The 14,347-nt window shown below is 36.7% G+C and overlaps 1 pseudogene; it reads left to right on the top strand.

Moving 5' to 3' along the window:
* Positions 1–201: 201 nt before the first annotated feature.
* Positions 202–1,090, top strand: LOC132368478 (exosome complex component RRP43-like; annotated as a pseudogene).
* The last annotated feature ends 13,257 nt before the right edge of the window (positions 1,091–14,347 follow it).

The raw sequence follows: 14,347 nt of genomic DNA, 5'->3' as shown, positions 1-14,347 counted from the left end.
CAATTTAACCCTCCTCATAATTTTTTATGTATAGTATAATAAGCCATGAATAAAACTGCAGAATTAATGGAGAGTTTAAAATACGGTGAAGCAAACTCAGTATATGAAGGAATTATAAGGAATGAAAGAAGGAACAGAAAAAGAAAATAAAGAAAGTGTGTATTTGTGTTCAAATATGTGTGTTGGACCCGCGGGTGGAAGATGGCGTCTGGGTTCAAAACTGTGGAACCTCTGGAGTATTACACGAGGTGTTTGAAAGTGAATTGCCGTCCTGAGGGAAGAGAACTTGGTGAATTGAGGACCACAACTGTCCACGTAGGTTCAATTGGTACTGCAGATGGTTCTTCTTTAGTGAAGCTGGGAAATACGACAGTAATTTGTGGAATTAAAGTGGAATTTGGAGCACCACCAACAGATGCCGCTGATAAAGGATATGTTGTTCCTAATTTGGATCTATCAGCTCCGTGTTCCTGGAGATTTCGGTCTGGACCTCCTGGAGAAGAGGCCCAAGTGGCCAGCCACTTGGCCAGTTCATTACAGATATCATTGAAAATTCACAGATAATTCAGAAAGAGGACTTAGGTATCTCTCCAGGAAAGCTTGCTTGGGTTCTATACTGTGATCTCATTTGCCTCAACCATGATGGAAACATTTTGGATGCTTGTACCTTTGCTTTGTTTGCAGCTTTAAAAAATGTACAGTGGCCTGAAGTTACTATAAGTGAAGAAACTGCTGTAGCAGAAGTTCATTTAAAGAAGAAAAGTTATTTGAATATTAGAACTCATCGGTTGCAATTTCCTTTGCTGTGTTTGATGACACTCTGCTTATAGTTGACCCTACTGAAGAGGAGGAACATCTGGCAACTGCAACCTTAACAGCAGTAATGGACGAGGAAGGCAAGCTATGTTGTCTTCACAAACCAGGTGGAAGTGGACTGACTGGAGCTAAACTTCAAGATTGCATGAGCCAAGCACAGTTATAAGACACAAAGAAGTAAAAAAACTGATGGATGAAGTATTTAAGGGTATGAAACCCAAATAAACAACCACCACGTTTTCAAAACAGATTTGTAAAAGCTGTATTTGCTACACTGTGCACAAACCTTTTATACTAAAATAAATATCAAACTACATTCTTCTGAAAAAAAAAAAAAAAGTGTGTGTTGGTGAGGTCTGCATGCTTTGATACGACATTGAGTAAATAGAATGGTAGTATATACCATGATGTTATTTGAGATAGATCTTAGTGTTTGAAGAAAGACGTGAAAAAAATCATGGAAGTGCTCTGTTGTAACATCAGATTTATTAAATGAAACAATTATAATAATAGGTAAATAAACTTCTAAGCACTGAGATTTTAAGATGCACATCAGTTTTTCAAATCACTATAATAAAAACCCTATATTTTAATTGCATTTAGCAAAATTGCTGAATCCCAAAACAGGCACTGTCACTTCTAAAATCTTCTAAAAACTCCCACAGAGAAAAATACCCACCCCGTCCCAATTCTAATCTTCTCCCAGGGACCTCTCTCCCAAGCTCACTTAGTCACAGGGTATAGATGAAGAGATAGTATGAACAGAGCCAATAATGTGTCACTCATTTTCATTTTATCAAGTTCACTAGTTTTTAAGGTAGCAACAGAAACAGAAGGCCCCACAAGAAAACACCAGAGACTCCTGCTAACTGCCCCTTGATAAACATAACTCATCGAAAATATGTGTGAATATATGACATTTAAAAAGGCAAAATCTTGACTATTCTTAGCTGACAAATTCTTTGGAAGCTTCTTAAAGGAATAAGCTGGCAATGCTCTCACATTTCAACTTTAAAATGAAAGGAATCTCTGAACTTTCCTTCTTTAGCAACAAACTCCCTTAACCCCCCTTGCCCCACTCCCATAAAGAAAAAAAAAAAAAAAAAACAGAATAGGTTAAGATCCTTAGTATACATACTCCCCTTTTCGCCTAGATCCAGGTATAACCTGGAATCTGGATTTATCCTTCATACCTCATTAGTCAAGTTTAATACTTTTATTTTCCTCTTTAGTTTAGATTGCATTTTCTCACGATTAAAAATGGATAGCTGTGGCTTGGAAATGGGAAACTAGACCATCTATGAACTAGAGCAAAGTTGAAGACAACTCTAAATACTTTGAAAATATTTTTGGTAATTCCATGAGCTTTCCTGACAATTGGTTACTCTACCCTCACTGAATCCTGTGGTATTAAGTTACACACCCAAAGTTTATGGTACAACAAAGTACAACTTCAGAGCTAGTAGTAGCAGGTTTGTTTTTTTTTTTTTTTCTTTTCTTTTTTTAATTGAATGGTCTTTCCTAGCAAGTCTAATTAGCTAATAGTGTTATAGCTCTGGAGTAGTGAGTTCATTAAAAGTATTCGGAGTACTGGTCCTGCAAAGCTTAGCTGCATGTGGCTATTGGATCACATATCTACTTTTCTGCCATGTAAGAAGAAAACATCTCAGAATATAACTATTAGTTGGCTTTGTGGTGTTGGGTTAGTGTGCCAGTCTGAGGTTAGAGCAGAGATGGGATCCCAAGCCCTGGGCTTTGTATTATATAGTATTGTATTTTTGATGTTGTACTTAAGGGTCAATTACTGTTTCCATTATAAACCCTGTTTTTCAAGGGTTTATAGCTCACCAATTTTCATTTTGGTATGCAAGCTGCATGAATACACAGGTTTTAAAAATAGCTTAAATTGAGCAGTGCCATTTTTAGATATAAAGCAGTAAAATATACTTTTCATTGGTTTCAGTTTGTTTTGGAAGTTTCCAATCTAAAAGTTTATTCTACCTTAAAATGCAAAAATGCGTGTTGTTTTTCATTCATTTTCATAACAACTTTGATGGTAAAAGGAAGCCAGAGTGGATATCAAAGGACACTTCAAGGAGGAAAACAATTTAAAAATCTTTTCTGTGTGAACATTTGTGGGTAAATGTCATTCCAGTCAATGTTCTTAAAAATCAATAAGCTAATCAATCAATATTCCCTGAGCCTGAGCACTATTTCATGCCACTATTGTGACAGGTACTGTGAGAAATGAAACAGCTCCCTGCCCACAATGTGTCTGAAATTCTAGTTAGAGAGAAATACAAAGACAGTAATATTAAGTATCAATATAACAGCAACATACATGGAAGCATTTAAGTGATAAATCATGTGGCCAAGAATTTAAGAGGCAAAAGCAAAGCAATTCACAGAGTTGTGCAACTTACTGATGCCTTGCAAAAAGAACAAGAAATTCCAATGTATGGTAATTGCCCAGATATGGAAATTTACCCATCTAGGGTCATGCGGTCTTAAAAACTCTTTCCCTGACCATCAGAATTAGAAAATCCCTACTTAAGGGCAAAGTTGTTTTCTCTGCCATACTGAATGTTTCCAAATCATAAAAGCAAATTTTCTCTTGCATTAATTTAAACTAAACTTCTTGAAATGGTCCTCTACACAAGCTATTTTCACTCTGTCACCCTACTCTCACTCCCCAATCTATTCCAGGCTGGTTTCCAGCAGCACTACACAGCTCATACTACTTTTGCCAAAGTTACCAATGACCTCCTGTTGCTGCTGCCAGTGAAGAAGGCTTTGCTTTTCTCTTTCACCTAAATTTATCTCAATTTAGAAGAGGAATACAGTTTTCTATCTTTTGTCTCATAATGACGTTTGTCATTTCTTGTTCTACCCAGCATCCATTCCCCTCCCCTTGCGATGGGCACCTCTCTTTCCCTTTCGGGGACTGCCCCATGGGTGTGGAGTTTTGGTGGGAGATAATGGTTGCTTCCCGTCAAGGAAGCTGAAGGGACAGAACCTCCTTCTCTTTTCCCCAGCACAGGAAATAGTGCTGTAGGTAGGACTCAGCCAACTACACACTTTCTCCTGAGACTTTAACGCCTCATCAAGTCAGGGTGTAGGGATGGTTAGACATCATATTCATGGACTGGCAGTGACAGAAGACCCCACAATTCTTGCTGCATCACACGTGTTAGAGTTCATTCTATGCAGTTCCCCAGATCTCATTTTGTTTTCCAAAACTAGTTCTCCATTTTCTCTTCATTTCTGTTATCTCCAGATATTCTTCAAGTAAATTTAAATTTTGCTTAAAATAGAAAGTCAGCCTCTGCTGCTTATAAACAGAATGTTAATAGATATAATTTCCAATGTTTGGCTCTTCTTTATAGCTCTTGCAGATTCATTTTCCACTGTCTATTCTTTATATGTTGCAATTCTTCTGGACACTTTTTAATGTCCCTTCTCATTTCACCCTCTGTTACCTACATAGGTTATTTTAACTACTCCCCTGACTTCAACTATCACCCACATGCTAATGACTTCTAAATCTAGCTAGTTATTCCAAATCTCTCCTCTGACCCTCATATTTCTTTATTCATGCCATTTGTTTTTTCATTTATTCTATAAATAACTTCTACTATGACGCAGATATATGATAGACAATGGAGAAACAAAGCAATATAGTTTTCCATTTAATGATGGTTAGTCTAGTGGATTCCATAATCTTGTGAAATCCATAATTCCATAAACTTTAACCTAATGGATGTCATAGTCTAGTGGATTCCATAGATGCTATGTAATATTCAACAACTCCACTTGGATATCTCAAAAATAGTGAATTCATCATCTTTCCCTGACATCTGTACTCAAACATTTCTCCTACTGGGATCCCCATTTCAATGAAAGTACTCAACTGCTTATACCAGGAACCTGAGCATTACACTAATTTTTCCTCTTCACTCCGTCCCCACCTCTGCACCAATTATTAAAGCCTATTCATTCAGCGGTCTCAATATCTCTAGAATGTGTCCACTGTCTGTCATCACTTTTGCTGCTGCCTTATCTATATAGGCCTCCATTCCCTTTTTCTAGGATCAACACAACACGAGTCTTGGTTTTTATGTCCAAACTGCAGCCAGAGTGAACTTGACAAAATTCAAGCCTATTTGTGATGATATTTTAGTTAAAACCCTTTGAAGACTCCATAATAATCTCAAAATTAAATGTAAACTCTTTTCAAATCCCTTCCTTGTTACATTTCCAAACCCTCACTCATTGGCCTACAAACTTCTCACTCTAGCTACTGAAGTTCTCTCACATCAGCAAATGGATTGTGCTCTCTCTCAACTCTCCTTCTACTTGGCATATCTTCCCAGTTTCATATGAATTCCAACCAGGCCAGCTCCACTCATTGCTTAGGTAATTTATCTCTCCCTCTGAAGGCTCACTCTTCCTAAAAGACTGGGTTATGCCCCTTTTTACAAGTTCTTAAAACATCTTGTTTTCTCCACATCCTAACATTCATTACTCTGTATCATTAATTACCATGTTTTATGGGTAGATTTCACTAGAATGCAAGGCATTTGAAGGTAGAAATCATATCTCTTTCTACATTGCTTTACCCATAGCACACGGCAGATGATCCATAAGCATTAGCTAAACAAATGAATCTTAACATTGCATTATCAAAAACTCAATATCAAACTGTAAAAAAATATTTTTTGTCCAAGCTTTAAATACACTGGATTGATCTGACCATTGACAGATAGAGTTATCTATCTGAAAAGTAGGGTACTTATGTTTATATGCTGTGATCTGTTGCATCAGTTATCAGATGATGAAATAGCAACAGGTTCCAGATGTGTCCCTCCAATCATACCTCAGCTGTACCACGCAACACACTGTCAATACTTTATTTGCTTTGAAATTAGTATGTTTCTGAAAATATTTTAGAATCCACTAGGATTGGCTACTTAAGGATTACAGAAATCCAGGACCCCAGATATGTAATTACATCCTTCATAAGGATCCTAAGAACCTATTTTTTTCCATTCCCACTTCCTTATCCTTTTCTTTCTTAACCTTCTTCAAAGGTAAAGAAAAGTGGTCCTGAGAAGAGATCTAGGGTGAGAGAATGTTCTCCCTCAGGTATACATAAAAGATCATTATGATCTGAAGCTATCTGAGCCCTAAAGCATAAATCTAAAAGATTTATTTTGAGCTGGAGAAGAATAATTGGAAGAGAAATAGTATTGAGTGCCTAGTATGTGCCAGGTGTTGCAATGAACTCATATGAGGTAGGTAGATAGACATACAGCCTCAACACATTATAGACCAACACTGTGATACATGAGGATACTTGAGGGTTCCTGAGACCTTTTCAGGGATTCTACAGAATCAAAACTATTTGCATAATAATATTTTTTGCCTTTTTAACCCTCATTCTCCCATGTGTATACAGTGAAGTTTTCCAATGGCTACACACTATTTGATATGACAACAAATTGAATGAAGAAGCAAATATGAGAACCCAGACATTAAAGAGATTTTCTAAAATATAAAACAGTACCACTCTTCTCACTAAATATTTTTGTTTTGGAAAAAGTCGTTACTTTTCCTGAAAAACAGTTTAATGAAATGGTTTGGTTGTTTTTTAAAATAAATTAATAAATACATGTTTTTAAATGTCAGCTTAAATTTCTATTAGGGTAAATACTGATAGATACAACACCCTATTACTGAATGCCCTCGATAATGTTTTAGTAAAACAAGGTTATTGAGACCAAAAAGCTTGAGAATTGCTGACATAGACAGTGGAATAATCATAAGGGAAGGCATCTAGCCATCAATGATACCACACTGAACAGCACTGGAGCTGAAACAAATCCAAGTGTGGGGATGACCAGTTTTGACTTAGTGCCCCATTTTGCCATCTCTCAGTCAGTCTTCCAGGACTGCAGTGCTAGGATAAAGAGAGAATCATAACCAGTACATCCATGTAAATGTAAGCAGTAAGCTTTCAGTAAGTGGTTGAGGACATTCCTTGTAGGACACTACATTGCCCATTCTCTCGGATCATCAATTCAAAAATCATTGTTATTTGATGCTATGGAAGTCCACTTTATTGGACATAGCTCTACTGTGCATTAAATTTTGTTTGAAGTATGCGTAAATTAAAGAAAATCTTTGAGTACTTATCTTTCTCCATTGTGTTTGTAGGTGTGCTGTTTCAGCTAACTCTCAACACTTACTTGGGTATCATGGCAAGAAGGTGTGCAATCAACGTTTGTAAGCTAATCAACTGATTGATTAATTCTTGCCTAAAACCAGAAGAAAGCATCACTTCATTCTTGGTGGACTAGCCTATCAACCATGTAGCAACTTACTTCTATGAGTAGAAGTATTCAACCTCGCTCTTATTCAATGTAACCTTCCCATATTCTGAAGGAGTGAATACAAGGTCAATGCAAGTGTCCCCAGTGCCTTGAGAGAAGATTTTAGGGTTTCTCTTTTTAATAGAATTTTCCTAAGAGTAGCAAAGCCACCATGAAAAGAACAGTTAATGAAACTTGTTTTCTTCATTACCGAACTTAATATAAATACTTCCACATGAATGTTCTTTTCTCTTTTTAAAATTATTCATGAAGTCTATCTTTGCTAGAGTTGGGGGGTGGTGATATACAAGAATAATCTCAGAAATTATTGCAACAGGAGAGAAGTAATATAATAATACTTTAAACCCCAACTAATATAAGGAACAATTCATAATCCCCAAAAAACACAGTACAATAAAATTAAGAATGCAGGTTAATCCTTAATTTGACCTACATTAAATAATTATCATGTAGAGGTAAAATCATAGATAATTTCAAGGTCTCCAGAAGACTTCAGCTTAAGTAAGTGAGATCTTAGATTTTACATTCTGACATCACTTGCTTTTATTTTTCCCTCTGGTACAAATTCACATCAGGATCCTTTTCCTGTGCAATTAGCAAGATAACTGTCTTACCTAACTGACAATGCCCCTTTTCATTTTGGGGTCTGCAAGCATTTGCCACTTACACTCAGATCATGTTTTTGTGATAGGCCACAGAGCAACTTTCTTTAAAGCTATCAAAGCCTTCCTCATTATCCTTTATGGGCTGTGCAGAAAATATCTCAACTATTAGACATTTAACTGGAGTGCAGTAGAATGGGTTTGCTGGCCCTCTCCAGTTCCTTGGGTAAAAGCTCTGTTCATAATCAGTGTCTGGTTTTTTAAATCACCCTCAAGAGGTTCCTTCCGGTCCACTTCAGTTCCCTTTTTAGTGTCCCACTGATTTTCCAGACTTTAGGAACGTGTCCTTAACCTCCCGCTTTTTCAATGGCTCTCTCCACTGAATGCTAAAGGAACACTTTGATACTTCAGACGTTGAGAAAGGAATATCGTGAGAACTAACACACCATTTATAACAGTACAGTTTACAATAGCATTTCCTGCAGAAAGAAGGTGCCTTCTCAGAAAGAGAAGGATGATTTCTGCACCCCATTTAGTTTCAAAACTACAAGCAACACCCTTGTTTCTTGTCAATAAAAAGGAAGATAGAGTAGAGTAGCAATCACAATACATAAATGATATTATTTGTCCCCAGAGTGCATACCAAACTGTAACTCACTCAAAGAGCTTGCATGAATTATGAATGGCAGGAAGGCGCAGAGAGGAACTTAGCACAGACCCACCCCACACTGCTGTTACACGAATATTTTATAGGCAGAGAAGCCACATGAACTATGTGATGAGATGGCAAAGGTATATATTTTATGTTTAATTCCCGTCCTGCTCTAAATCTCATTTTAAATAATATAGGGACACTACAGAAGCTGTGCAGCTGAAAATATATTATTAATTAAATTTTAATAGCAAATAAGCTAATCAGGATAAAATCTGAAAAACCTCATGGGAATGGTGGGATTTTCAAAAAGATGTCCCCTTGGCCCCCAAATAATAACAAAAACAAAAGCAAATGAAGAACAGAATACACTGGGTTTTAAACTGTACACAGAAGTAGAAGACAGAAATATAAGGAAACTTGGGCATTTATGTAGCATTTGGAAAGGTAACGGTGGGCACTAAAGGACTCTGCTTTGACCTGAAAGTCAGGAGCAAAGCCATTATTGTTTCTGTTGCCTAGATAAAGGGTATTCATGTTGTAATGTAACATATCGGTATATTGTCCAGTTCTTTTTTAGACTCTGTAATAAAAAATTGTAGTCATTTTCCAAAGAAAAGTCATAGAATGATCAGATCACAGCTCTATAAATAAAAATATGCCAGAGACTTTCAGTCTTGTCTCAGAATACAGTATTCATGTGTCCCATTTTCTTATTTTTTCCCTCTAGCATTTTCCTTGAGGTTTTTTTGAACTAAATAATCAGGAGGAATTGGGAGGGGAAAGGGGGAAAGAAACCTTTTCCTCCTGCAGAAAAAGATGGTTGTATAGAAGAGTTTTTTACATACACACACGCACATACACACACTCACACATACCTCAAAAAGGAAATAGTTGAGCTGAAACAGAATCATTATCATGAAGTCTGTGTTAGGATAAAGAGGGAAAAATATAAGGGCAAAGACTCATCTGAATGATCCTAGTTTAGGGCCTTACCAAGGAGACAGCTTAAGTTATCTTTGAAAACTGGTGAGTCGCCCTGCTTGGCCGAGTATGAATTGAATGTTCCCAAAGTAACATTTCACAAATAGGGATACCCTTCCATTTCACACTGCTCTTTCTCGAAATAGCAACACCATTTAGCAATATTTCATATCAAGACAATTGCATTGTAGAATTATTATAGCCTTAGTGCTTCATTAAAATTAAAAAAAAGTTAAATCCCTGTTTTGTTGAACACAAGAAATGAATAGTAAATATTGATTTAGAGTGAATGCAAACATTTCCCTAGGAGTGGATAATTACTGCCTTTCTATGCAAAACACTTATATTTGAAGAAGCACTTCACTTACTTTGCCATGCGGTATACATTCTTTAGTACATTTTAAATTATACGTTGTCCTGGACAATGTCTGCTCTATAATTTCTTGTGTCTCTACACCAGAGTCAGTATGTAATTTTAAACTACCAAGTTTCTGCCAACTAGGAGAATAGGCTTAACTCTTTCTCTTTGCTGGGTTCACAAATACTTACACAAGGAGATCTGGAAAGACATAGGACTGATGATCTCAGACCTGGAGCAGTTTGGTCTCTTTTTTCAGGCCAACAGAAATGCCACTAGTAACTGGCCACAGATTTACAAAGCAGAGACTAAATGGAATATAGAATCTACGTACCTAAGCCAGTTTACAGCCCATCTAAAAGATATGCATTAAATAATTAACATTAGAAATTTTCGATGAATCACTAGTGGTTTGAATACTTCTTATAGAAAGGTCTAGTTAAATAAGGGACCATCATACTTTAGAATATATCTCTTGTCAAAATCTTTTATTATTGTAGTTTTATCCCTCTGCCAAGATATTTGCAACATAGCATTATTTAAATTATGTAAAGGAATTCATTTTAACCATTTCAATGTCACCTATGTAGATGGTGATTTCATTCAGCAGTTATGTTAGAATACTTTTAATTGTACAGAATATACAAAGCTTATATTTGTATAAAAATATTAAATAGTACAAAGTTATGAAAGATCATGTATATCATGGTATTCATCATTTTTACCTGTAAATTTGCCATTCACTAAAGTAATAAAAATACTTGCAAAATCATCTCATATTAAAGTACCCATCATTCTATTCTCTGTTTCTATGAAATTGGCTTTTTTTTTTAAGATTCTACATATAAGTGATAACATATAGTATTTGTCTTTCTCTGTCTGTCTTATTTCACTTAGAATAATGCTCTCAGAATGGTTGCCAGGAGTTGGGGGGCAGGGAAAAGGGGGAGATGTAGGTAAAAGTGTAACTTTCAGTTAGAAGAAGAATAAGTTCTGAGGATCTAAGAAACAGCATGGTGACTATAGTTAGTAACACAGTATTGTATACTTAAAAGTTGCTGGGAGTAGATTTAAGCATTCTCATTACACATACACAAAAAGAATAACTATGTAAAGGAATGGATGTATTAATTATCTTGATCTTGGTAATCATTCTACAGTGTATAGCAAATCATCACTTTGTACACTTTTAATATAGACAATTTTATGTCAGTCAGTCCTCAGTAAATTTGGAGAAAATTATAAATAAATATGTACATAAATAAAAATTGAAAAGATTAACGTGTATGAAGAAATGAAAGCAAAAAAATGCTAAATCTGGAGTAAAGTTACTCAGTGGGAGATAAATGAGATGAGACCAAGGGATTGTTTATGTGCACAGATTGTTTATGTGTCCTGCTTCCAGAGAATCCTCACATTCATGTATTGTGAGACTTAGTCTCATTTGTTCTCTCTGGTTTCAAACTGCATACAACCTCCTACCTTTTGGATATATTAAAGATTACAACATAGGAAAAATGAACTCTAAGAGGAACAAAACAGTTTCAGTGGTTATACCAACTATGAGTGTACTTGAAGAAGATTCATCAAAGTTTCAAGCTTTTGCATGTCATGTAGTGTCTTGTGGCATCCACTGTGCTCTCTTCTGTTTATACCCCCTCCCATTATTGGCTTATTTTAGGCAAACTTGTCTGAACACAGGAACTGCCTGGGGAATTCATTAAAAATGATTCTCAAGACCTTATTCCAGAGAGTCTGACCCAATGAGTCTGGAATAGGGCCCAGGAAATTTTTTTTTTTAATGCTCCAGATAATTTTATGATTAAGTTTGGCAAACATGGTTCTAGACCTTCATCTAACCCGTCCTCTAAACTCAATTTTATTTTTAATCAGTATGGGCAATATTTTCACTAGCCATACTTGAGGAGGAAAGGGGGAAGTCTACTCTCCAGCCTGCTCAGTGAGAAATATCCTCACTGTTCCTATTTCAGTGTAAAAGGAAAGCACAACTAGGATTGACTTTAAGTCATACCAAAGTAAAACTAATTAATACCAGCACTATTTCTTGATGGAGGTTTTGATAGAGGTGTGTTTTAAGGAACAGGGAGGTCTGAGTTACTCAAGTGCAGACTGAAAAGGATATGGGCACAATAAATTGACGAAGAACTGAGAGGGCTGGATGGAGAGAAAACTGATAAATTACCTAGGTCACAAACGAGACTGAGTTCTGTTCCTTGGAAATATACTAAATCTAATAGTTGTCTGAGAACAGACTTAATCTGCAAAAGACTATGAGGATTGTGCTGATGTTAATTTTTTTTTTAAATGCAAATGACAACTTAATACTTCAGCAGAAATTATGACTAGAGACATAATTCACTAGCACATAGTAAAAAGCTTAAACGCCAGATTTGATCACAACCATGTGAGTCAAATCCAACTTCGACTGTGTCTCTGCAAGCGATACCAAGAGATGTTTTGGAAGAGAATGGAGCAGATATCCGAGATGACAGTACTAAGGTAAACAGCACTGATGAACATCAGAGGTATTGTAACAGTAAATAGTCAAACTTTAAAAATCATAAAGATAGTAAATGGGTATGATAATGTGTTTGACTTTGTCCATTATGCCCCTCCATATTCCACCACTCTAACCCGTGAATTGTGTAGAAATGTTTGGCTTCTTTAGTGTGTTTCTTAGCAGCAGAGGCAGCAGGGGAGCTGTGGGCAACACACACCAAGACTCTTACTAAAAGAAGAAACCCCCAGAACAGGTTCTACAATCCAGCCCTTGACTCCGGTCATTCACTGGTTTCAGTGGTTTATTTTATCTAATCTAAGCTACTACTGATTGCGCCACACTTCCCAATTTCCCCAATGTTAAAAGGTGAAAAAAAAATGTGCATCTTAGAATCAATAATATGTAAAACTCTTAGATAAAAAAAAGTAAAACAACAGACAAATAGCCTCCTGAGGTTTTAATGGTGGTTATCAAAGAAACTCAAAGTTAGGCAAATAAAGTTCTGGGGGAATGGTCCATCCCCAAGTCAATCCCCAGGGCACTGATACCATGTGAGGATGCCATGAGCTGCTTACAATCACTTTGTCACAGCAGGAGAACCTTTGCCCTCTCAGATGAGGTTATGATAAACAATGGACAAGGGACGTCTCTCAGAGCAGATCTCAGAGCAGCCAGATTGGGGACCATGGAATCCTCTCCACCACCAGAAGGAAGAGACCCTGCTGATCTAGTCTAACAGAATATGGCCAACAAATCTTGACCACTGTACAGTAAGTTGTTTCTCCTCCTCTTTTCTAAATGGTAGTCTTAATGGATTTATCCCCTTTTTCCTCTTCCATTGTTTGTGGAGAAGGTAATTGAAAATACCATTTAGCACTCAGTGAATGAACCATGAAATTGTTACATCTGCATCAGACTCCGAGCAAATACACATCCCTCAAAGATTCTGAACTTGGACCTGGGATGCAGTAAGAGAGTGAGATTTGAGTTTTATCTCTTTTGGAAGGGGTAAATGTGTTTATAATATACAGGAAGGTTGCATTATTTTAGTCAAGGGCATTACAAAATTGTTCATACATAAAGAGCATATGTAGAGAAAAATTGGCCACAAGTAGTTACTTGTGAGTTTACATCTATTACCGATATTTGGGGGAAAATCTAGCTTTCGCTATGGGAATTGTCTCTGTGCTGCATCATTTTGATATGTTTCCTCTAGGATTGCTACCTGTAAGATCACCTATGCTACAGGGCATCTGCCATCATGTGGAGACAGCTTGCCTAGAATGAATCCATCAGAGAGGAAAGTAAATCTTGGAGAGTGGTGGGAGAGAATAAAAAAAAGTGTGTGCGTGAGTGTGTGTGTGTGTGTGTGTGTGTGTGTGTGTAAGAGAGAGAGAGAGAGAGAGAGGAGGGGAGAGGGCAGGAGAGAAGAGGAGAAAAGGAAATCAGAATTCCTAGAAACATGAGAAATTATAGAAGAAAGTTCAAGTTGGTTTTCTGTCACTGGCAACTGAAAGATGCCTCATTAATACAGAATAAATTGTCTTGATTCAAATTTCACAATAGCTTTGCAAAGGTGGGGACAAATAAGAAAACTGTTATTGACTCACTGTGGTTAAATCAGTGACAGTGGAAAGAGAAAGCAGATCTCATATCTTACTTCCACGGGGAAGTTGAATCTAAATTTATCACAATACACAACCAGGAAATATCCTGCTAATGAGGTCAATATCAAACAGCCATAATAGCTAACACTTGTTGAATTCTCATCATGTGCCAATCATTACACTATTAATGATATATTTATATTAACTCCTTCCATCCCCTCAACAACCAAATTAAGTAGTTTTACTTACTCCATTGTACAGATGAACAAACTGAGGCTTAGAGAAGCTAAACAATTTGCCCCAGGTCACACAGCCAGCTGGGATTCCAACCCAGGCTCTTTGCCCTTACTCATCCGTTCCCTTAACCACCATACTCAACTTGGGACAAGTATAGTACTTCCCAAACACCAATGGA

The sequence above is a fragment of the Balaenoptera ricei genome, chromosome 7 (genome assembly GCF_028023285.1).
Source record: "Balaenoptera ricei isolate mBalRic1 chromosome 7, mBalRic1.hap2, whole genome shotgun sequence".
Taxonomy (NCBI): Eukaryota; Metazoa; Chordata; class Mammalia; order Artiodactyla; family Balaenopteridae; genus Balaenoptera; species Balaenoptera ricei.
Note: the sequence above shows the minus strand (reverse complement) of the source record. Positions and strands in the feature narration are given on the sequence as shown.